The following is an 8,746-nucleotide window of genomic DNA, read 5'->3' as shown; positions in this document are numbered from 1 at the left end:
GTCTCAAAGCGGCTCCCATATGGGGGCCAGCACTGTGGGTGGCAGCTTCTCCCACTACACCACAGGGCAAGCCTCCCTGTGTCTCAAAAACAAAAACAAAAACAATGGGCAGGTGTTCAGCTGTTAAGACATTAGAAAGACACCCACATCCCCACATCCCGCATGTTGCCGGCACTCGGGGAGGTCTTGTGTTCCACGTGTGTTTGTCTGCCTCTCAACTAAATAAACACATTTCTTTAAAAGTCTATGTACTTTATCAATCATTTATTTACCCTATCATCTCTTTCTATCATCATCTACTTATCTCTTCCATCATCTATTTATCATTTATTGTCACTATAACTATCACCTATCCTCTCTCTCTCTCTCTCTCTCACTCTCTCTCTGTTATTTTTCCACCTGCTTATGCACTGCCCTTCTGTGCACCTGTGGACTGCTTCTACATCACGGGTGGGGGTAAAGCAGCTATGAATATCTTGTGCAATCATTTTGTGGATACTTTTATTCCTATTGGGTGAATACCAGATGTAGAATTTTCAGGTCATAAGGTAGGTATACGTTTGGTGTTTTCTGAAACTGCCAGAGGTTTTTCCATTTCACGTTAACAAGAGATGAGAATTGTGGTTGCCCACATCCTTGCCAACATTTAGCATTGTCAGCATTGCAATTTTAGCCATTTCGGTTGGTCAGTGGTGCTGCGTGGTGTGATTCTTGTGGCCACTTCTCTCAAAGCCGGTGGTGATGGACAGTTGCTCGTGTGCCTACTGGCCATCTGTATTCTGTTACAAGGAGTCTGTTGCCCATTTTGATGGATTATTGATCTTTATTTTATTGATTTGAAAGAACTTTTATATGTTGTACAAATATAAACATTACTTTTTCAAAAAATATTTTATTTTATTTATTTGAAAGGCAGAGTTACAGAGAGAGGTTGAGAGATGAGAGAGAGAGATGGAGAGAGAGAGAGAGAGAGAGAAAGAGAGAGAGAGAGAAGCAGAGAGAGAGAGAAGGAGAGAGAGAGAGGGAGAGAGAAGAAGAGAGAAGGAGAGAGAGGGAGAGAGAGAGAGAAGGAGAGAGAAAGAGAGAGAGAGAGAGAGAAGGAGAGAGAAGGAGAGCAAGAGAGAGAGAGAGAGAAGGAGAGAGAGAGAGAAGGAGAGAGAAGGAGAGAGAAAGAGAGAGAGAGAGAGAGAAGGAGAGAGAGGTCTTCCCCTTCAGGTTTACTTCCTAAACAGCCGCTACGGCTGGAGCTGTGCCGAACAGAAGCCAGGAGCTTCTTCCAGGTCCCCAACATGGGTGCAGGGGCCCCAGCACTTGGGGCATCTTCCACTGCTTTCCCAGGCCATAGCAGAGAGCTGGATTGGAAGTGGAGCAGGTGGGACTCGAACTGGCGCCCACATGAGATGCTGCTGCTGCAGGCCAGACTTTACCCCACTGTGCCCTAGCGCTGGCCCCAACACTACATTCTGAAAATTGTGATAAATATGCATAGTGTATCAATTACCTTCTTAACCGTTTTTAAGTGTGCAGTCCATTAGTGTTAAGTACTAACCCACCTTGAATCCTGAAGATACTCTTTTGTTCCAAATGTTTTCTTTCAAAGCATCGTGTTTTCTTTTTCAATAAATGCGATGCCTTCTTTTATTTCCCTCTTATAAATATAATCCTTTGTTTCATTTCCTTTTTGATTTTGAATCTGCAGGTCACGGCCTGCGAGCTTCCATGGCTCTTTGAGAGTGAGCAGCGTGTGGCTGCTCTGCGGATGAGTGGCACTCGTCCAGGTTTCCCTTCCAGTTACAGCAGTGGCTCTGCTGTTTCGAGGCCCAGCTCAAAGTCCGGTCTCTGGGTGGTTGGTCGTGGCCCAGCTCAAAGTCTGGTCTCTGGGTGGTTGGTCGTGGCCCAGCTCAAAGTCCAGTCTCTGGGTGGTTGGTCCAGGGCCGCCCAGGGTCCACAGCGCTGATGGTGGCTGCACTCTTCCCTGGCGTCCCTCGGCCTGAGCAAGTTCTCACGGCTGAGCGGGTGAGTGTGCGGGGGAGGGTGGTGAGGACTGCATCCCTTTGGCTTCCCTGGAGCTCACTGTGTCTAGAACCTTCCTCATTCAGTTTGGGCGGGGTGGGGGGGTGTCCCTAACCCTGAGTCTGGTCTCTGGCAGGCGGGGGTGAGGAGACACTGTAGTCTAGACAAGGAGGAAGAAGCCTTTTTTAGCCTGAGCAGTTAGCCAGAGCTTTCAGTCTGACCTTGAACTTGACCTTCAGAGGTATGGCGCTGCTGTGTTTGGCCTCCGGAGGGTTCCCCAGCGCTTACCTCCATGCTCTTCACAGGCCCTCGTGCCCAGACACCTGAGTGTTGCACTCGCTGCTCGGGGAGATCTGTTCTCCCAGGCCCAGGTACTTGACACCATTTGCCCGTTGTCCCCGAGTCTTTGGTCAGCCCGATTCTTACCTCTGTGGGCTTGCGTGTTCTCTGCTTCGAGGCGCTGTGGGTGGGAGGACCATTATGCCCTCACCCAATGTCCTGCCAGCATCAGCTTCCGGTAGGTTCTGACATGTGGTCGTCCTTCTCTGCCCACGGGCAGGTGCACGAGAACATTCGTTGAGCTGAATTTAGTTCCCGACTTTCTCCCAAGGATGGGCTCAGCCTGCCCTGTCTTGAGAGAGTACAGACTCACTGCGAGGCGAGTCGAGTCTGGAAACAACTTCCCCATTATCCTGAAGCCAGGACTCCGGGACCCACTGGCCATGGCTTTGAGCCTGAGCTGCCCTGGGGCACCGCTGCTCGGGTCTGGGGTCCGCACCCTCTCAGCTGCAGCCAGCGCACTCCTGCACACGGAGCTCTGCCCTGATGCTCACGCTCACCCTTGAATGTCTGTGCAGCACGGAGTTGGAGGCCTCTGCCTATTTTCACATTTTCATTACAGCTTGCCACTGGATTCTTCTAGGCAAATCAGCCCCATCTCTCAAAAAAAAAAAAAAATACAACAACAACAACAAAAAACCCAAAACGCCTCTCCGAGTGCTTCAAAAATAATTATCTCCAAAAGGGAGCGAGGCAGCTCCATCCATTGTCAGTCCTAAATGACATCATGGCTGGTGTGCAGTATTTAGAAGATTAATAACATCTGCTTTTGAAATCACGGTTGGTCGCAGATCTTGGAGCTCATCAAACATATGGGGTATTTTGTATGCATGACGTGCAGGCAAACTCCACACAGCCTGGGCCACAGCCTGGAGAAAATGTTGCAATAATAACACTTGCTTCCTTTGGTGGCGCCCTTAGAGAGAGGAGCGCGCACTGACCCCTTCGACAGGCTCCATCCCTGTTTGCCGGGGCCAGGAGGCAGCGTCACTACTGCTAAGTCCACCTGGCTTAAAGGCAACGAGAAAGAGTCAAGAGAGGTGAACCCCCTCCAGGGTAAGTGATAAAGCCAGGACTCAAACCTAAGGGGACGTGCTTCCAAACAGGCCCTGTTCAGCTCTCCCAAGCTGTTTCCAATTTTGGCCAGCAGTGCATATGCAGGGGTGAAGAGTTGATAGAACCTCCATGATGAGACGGACCCATCCCACCGACTTAATCTTCTTCCTCCACACAGCCAGACGCACGCCGGCAGTGCAGTTGGACTAACGCTGCACTTTCACCCTCGGAGCAGAACCCACATTGGTCGCTTGATGCAGACAAAAGCGACTCTCGTAATTGCAAATCAAGAGGGACGGGAACACCCAGGCACCCCAAGCTCCCACGCAGGCTGATGCCCGAGATGAAAATGGAGTCGAAGGACTGTCTGCGTTGCAATGCGTTTGCCTGAGGTTGCTAGAGCATTTTTTTTGTTGCTTTCAGATTAGAGAAACTGGCAGCCGGCCCTCAGGTCTTCAAGCAGGTTTCAATGAGGGAGAAAAAAAAAAAGTAAAGAAAGGGTCAAAAATAAGAAAGTCGTGGGGGACTGTGCCATGGCTCACTTGTCTAATCCTCCACCTGCGGCGCTGGCATCCCATATGGGCGCCGAGTTCTAGTCCCGGTTGTTCCTCTTCCAGTCCAGCTCTCTGCTGTGCCCCGGGAGGGCAGTGCAGGATGGCCCAGGTGCTTGGGTCCTGCACCCACATGGGAGACCAGGAGGAAGCACCTGGCTCCTGGCTTCGGATTGGCACAGCTCCAGCCATGGTGGCCATTTGGGGGGTGAACCAACGGAAGGAAGACCTTTCTCTCTGTCTCTCTCTCTTTCTTAATGTAACTTTACCTGTCAAATATATTTTTTTTAAAAAAAGAAAAAAAGTCATGCACAACTTCTAAGCGTTTCCTGGATGAAAACAGTTGTTCAGACAACTGGAAAAGAAATTAATAGAAAGACAGGAGCGGCCTCTCACTTTTCCCCAGCATGGGAGAGAAGGGCCCAGCGAGCGTGGTGCTGTTTTCTCCTTGGTCCTTAGGCCCGGAGCACTGACGTCTCCGTCTGCCTGGGTGTTTGGGAAGAATCTTCTCTTGGACAGGGAGCTGAGAAAGGAGGAGTCTGCAGTGCCAGCTCACCCAGAGCAACTGACCTAGTGCTGCCAGCTGGGGCGGGGGCTTCACCCGCCGCACAGGCTGCGCACCCGCCCACAGCGGGGGGAAGCCAGCCACTGAGAGGGGCTCTTGTCCCCGGCCCCGTCCCGCCTGTTCTCCCGAGGCCATCTGTAGATATCTGAGTACGGGGAGTGGAGAAGTGGCCACCCCATGGCCTGGGGAATCCAAAAGAAGGGGCTGTGTCACTTGCACTCACATTGAAAGGGACCCGGTGCCCCAGCCCGGCGTCGGATGCTGGAGGAAGCAGAGCAAGGGACGCGTGTCTCCACTTGCAGGGAGGAAGACTCGAGTGAGGCAGACGATTGCGGGGTGCTTGGAGGCAGGAGGCAAAGCCAGCGTCGGAGCCACAGCCAGGGGTTTGGGAGTGGCTGGGAAGGGCTCTCGGAGGAAGGCGTGCTTGGTTGCAGACCTAAAGGCAAACAGGCCACCAGCCAGACAGCAAGAGGGCAGAAGCCTAGAGGACGAGAGGCAAGCTCGCTGTGCCTGGCAGGTGCGGGAGGGGCTCAGAAGGACCGAGTGGCAGCCAGGGTGGAGTCAGGCTTCTTCTCCATGCCTTGGGCAGTCCCTGTGGTGTTTCACGCAGGAGAAGGCCACGCGCCAGGGCTCAGCAAATCCAGCCCAAGGCCTGTCTTTGTCAATAAAGTTTTATTGGCACCGGCCACATTAGTTTGTTGACGTATTGTCTGCTGCTCCTGGGAGCCACAATGGCAGATCTGAGTAGTAGTGGCTCCAAAGCCACACATATTTACCCTCTGGCTTGGAGCAGAAAGTTTGCCCACCCCTCTGCTGAACCATGGGGTCTGCAGTGAGTTCAGCCACGTTGGGCACCAGCTTCTTCATCTATAAAGTATTAGTGCACCTGACCCGGGGGGGGGGGGTTATGGTATGGGAATTATACCCAGAAGACCTGCAACTTTACCTGTCAAATAAATTTAAAATATTGGGGGACAGGCATCGGTGTCCACTTGGACCCCTGCATCCCAAATCAGAGTGCCTCGTTCAAGGCCCTGCTGCTCTGCTCTGTGCCAGCTTCCTGCCAGCGTGCATCCTGGGAGACAGCAGGTGAGGGCCCAAGTTCTGTGTCCCTGTCACCCATGTGAGAAACCCACGCTGAGTTCTGGGTTCCTGCCTTCTCCTTGGATGAACCCTGGCTGTTGCAGGCATTTGGAGAGTGGTCCAGTGGATGGAAGATATCTCTCTCTCTCTCTCTCTCTCTCTCTCTCCCCCTCTGCCTTCCAAATCGATATAAATAAATAAATAAATAAAGTAAAAAAGAAGACATCAGCGGTACAGGCATTGTAGGGCTCTACGAAGCGTTGAAGAGGATCCTGAACCAAACCATAGACTGGCACCATCAGGGAGCCCCTTGAGGGTCTCCAGAGCCGATGGGAGACCGGCAGCCTTGTAAAGCGTCTTCCCGTGCCTCAGAGAGGTTCAGTTGCCAACCCAAGGATGCACAGCCTAAGGGGCAGGGCTGGGACTCCAGGGCAGGGGTCTGAGAGCCCCCGGGCTCCCTCCTGTGCTCTGTGACTCGCACAGCTGAGCCGGGTGGGAGCCGGGAGTGCGCACAGGGCTGACGGGCTGGCTGTAGGAGCCCAAGGGCAGGCACCGTGTCAAGGTCGCCGTTTCCCTCGGCTGGTTTCAGGCTGTGTGAATTCTCACTGCCCCGTGTTTCACTTTGAGCTGGGCGTTATGTGACTGCTGCACTTTGCATGAGACCTGGCCTGCGCTGCGCTCCATCAGGGGGTGAAACTGCCAGAAACTGCTGAGCTGCGCCCAGCGGCTGGCCCCATCAAAGGCGCTGGCCGGGGCTCCCAGACCTGGGGCTCAGGCCAGCACGCCCACGGCTTCCTCGGCGCCAGGACACAGCCAGCTCATCGCCTTTCAGTTTCGGCTCAGCCCCTTTCGAGTTTCACTCCGAGCAGTTCACAGCCAACCGCTTCTCCCTCCCTCTCTCTGAGCTGCTCTTGAACAGCCAGCGTCCCTCGGGGAGGGGCTGTGGGCCGGTGAGCCCTGGGGGCCCGTGCACAGCCTCCCCCTGCACCTCCTCACCCCATCCCCTGCACAGGGAGTGGGTGGACTCCGAGCTCCACGTGGCATCTTTAGGAGCAGTGGGACCCGCATCCCACGTGCTGCTTTCCTCCCGTTTCTAACAGATGCACCCCCCTTTAGAGATTTCCTCGTTTCCCTTCCTCACTCTATGGTGCGGGCGACAGAACTCAGGAAGACTAAGGGATGGCCCCAGGCTCCCATGGAAGGCAGTGACCAACAGGGACAAGGACCCGCCCCCGCTGTCTACACCGATGCCCGAGTCGCCGCTGCTGCTGGGAGCCTTTGTCATAAACGCACACGCGGGAAAGGGGCTTCACGGGTGTGTGCTGCACCGTAGCTGCGCACACGGCAGCTTTCCCTGCCACAGCCCGGCAGGGCTCCGGAACATCTGGCTGGGGTTGCAGGCCTGACCCCTGCCCCGCCTGCCCCCCCGAGGAACAGTTGGGGCGGCTTCCCCTGGGATGGCTGCCACCTAACGCTCTGTCTGCAGGGCTCGCTCCACTTCCACAACACCTGTTTTGCCCAGCCCAGCTGCCACTCAGTCCGGGCCAGTGGAGCACGGGAAATCAGCAACAGAGGGAGGCGATGGCGGGAGCCCCGGTGGGGATGACACACTGGGCAGGGAGGCGGTGGTGACAGCGACTTCAGGGGCCAGCGATGCCCTCGAACACAAAGCACGGTTTGGCGTGATCCTCGCATGGTCCCTGGGGCCCCGCTGGCCTCGCGTGCATCTGGACACCCCGTGCTGGCTTTTAATTTCCACGATCCCTCTGCCCTGGGCATGCTGAGCACATTGAAGCCGCATTCCGAAGCCAGCGGATCACACCAGGGTGTGGGTTCCGGTCCAGTTTCTCACCCACCTTTTCAACACCAGAGACGCATGCGTCAAGCCCTTCCTCTGAGCCCTGCCTGGAAGGCAGACGGGTTCCTTCCTTGCAGCCGAACTCTGTCTGATTAGGCAGGAAGAGAACTCTTGATCTTTATACAGGAATGGTGGTGGCAGAGGGAGAAGAAGAGGGGCAGGAAAGGAAAGAGAGACAACTCGGGGAGCTGGGAGGACGGGAGGGAGGGACGTGAACACGTGGAGTGAGAGAGGGAACATCTGGCCGAGGCTGGGAGGCGTGGGCGATGGCCCGGGAAGGCTGGATGTAACGGGAGAGTGGACATCTGAGCCAAGGCCAGCCGGGGAGCAGGAGGTCCCCGTGGGAGAAGGCAGGCATCAGCCGGAGACGCCGCATATCCACGTGCACAAACAAGACACACTCGCCCTGGTGCGCCCCACGCGTCTGCCTCAGGGCTGGGCGTGGGGCGAGCAGGTGCAGTCCCTCCTGGGGCTCCTGCATCCCATACGGGAGAATCAATCAGAGTCCTGGCTGCTCCGCTTCTGATTCAGCTCCCGGCTAATGTGCCTGGAAGGCAGCAGGTGATGGCCCAAGTCCTCGTGTCCTGTTATCTGTGTGGGAGACTGGGATGCGGGCCCTGGCTCCTGGCTCCAGCCTGTCCAGTCCCTGGCTATTGCAGGCATTTGTGGAGTGAATCAGTACATGGAAAATCAATCTCTCTCTCTCTCTCGCTCTCTCGCTCTCTCACTCTCACTCTCGCTCTCTTTTGCTCTCTGTCTCCCTGCTCCTTGTCTCACTGTCACTCTATTTTCCAAATAAATAAATCTTTCAGAACTAAAAAACGTAAATGCTTGCTACAAATATTCCCAAGTTACCAAGCAAAAGGGACCCTTGAAATGGTCCTAACTTGGCCGGCGCCGCGGCTCACTTTAATCCTCCACCTGCGGCTCCAGCACCCCAGGTTCTAGTCCCGGTTGGGGCGCTGTCCCCAGTTGCTCCTCTTCCAGTCCAGCTCTCTGCTGTGGCCTGGGAGTGCAGTGGAAGATGGCCCAAGTCCTTGGGCCCCGCACCCGCATAGGAGACCAAGAGGAAGCACCTGGCTCCTGGCTTCGGATTGGCACAGCGCGCCGGCCATAGCAGCCATTTGGGGGTGAACCAACGGAAAAAAGGAAGACCTTGAAAGAAAGAAAGAAATGGTCCTAACTTAATTTTTATACAATTTAATTAACTGGTATTATTGAAAATCCACATCATGGGGGCCAGCACTGTGGCATACTGGCTAAGCATCCGCCTGCAATGCC

Source organism: Oryctolagus cuniculus, chromosome 20 (assembly GCF_964237555.1).
Source record: "Oryctolagus cuniculus chromosome 20, mOryCun1.1, whole genome shotgun sequence".
NCBI lineage: Eukaryota > Metazoa > Chordata > Mammalia > Lagomorpha > Leporidae > Oryctolagus > Oryctolagus cuniculus.
The sequence above is the reverse complement of the archived record's forward strand: the minus strand, read 5'-3'. Positions refer to the sequence as shown.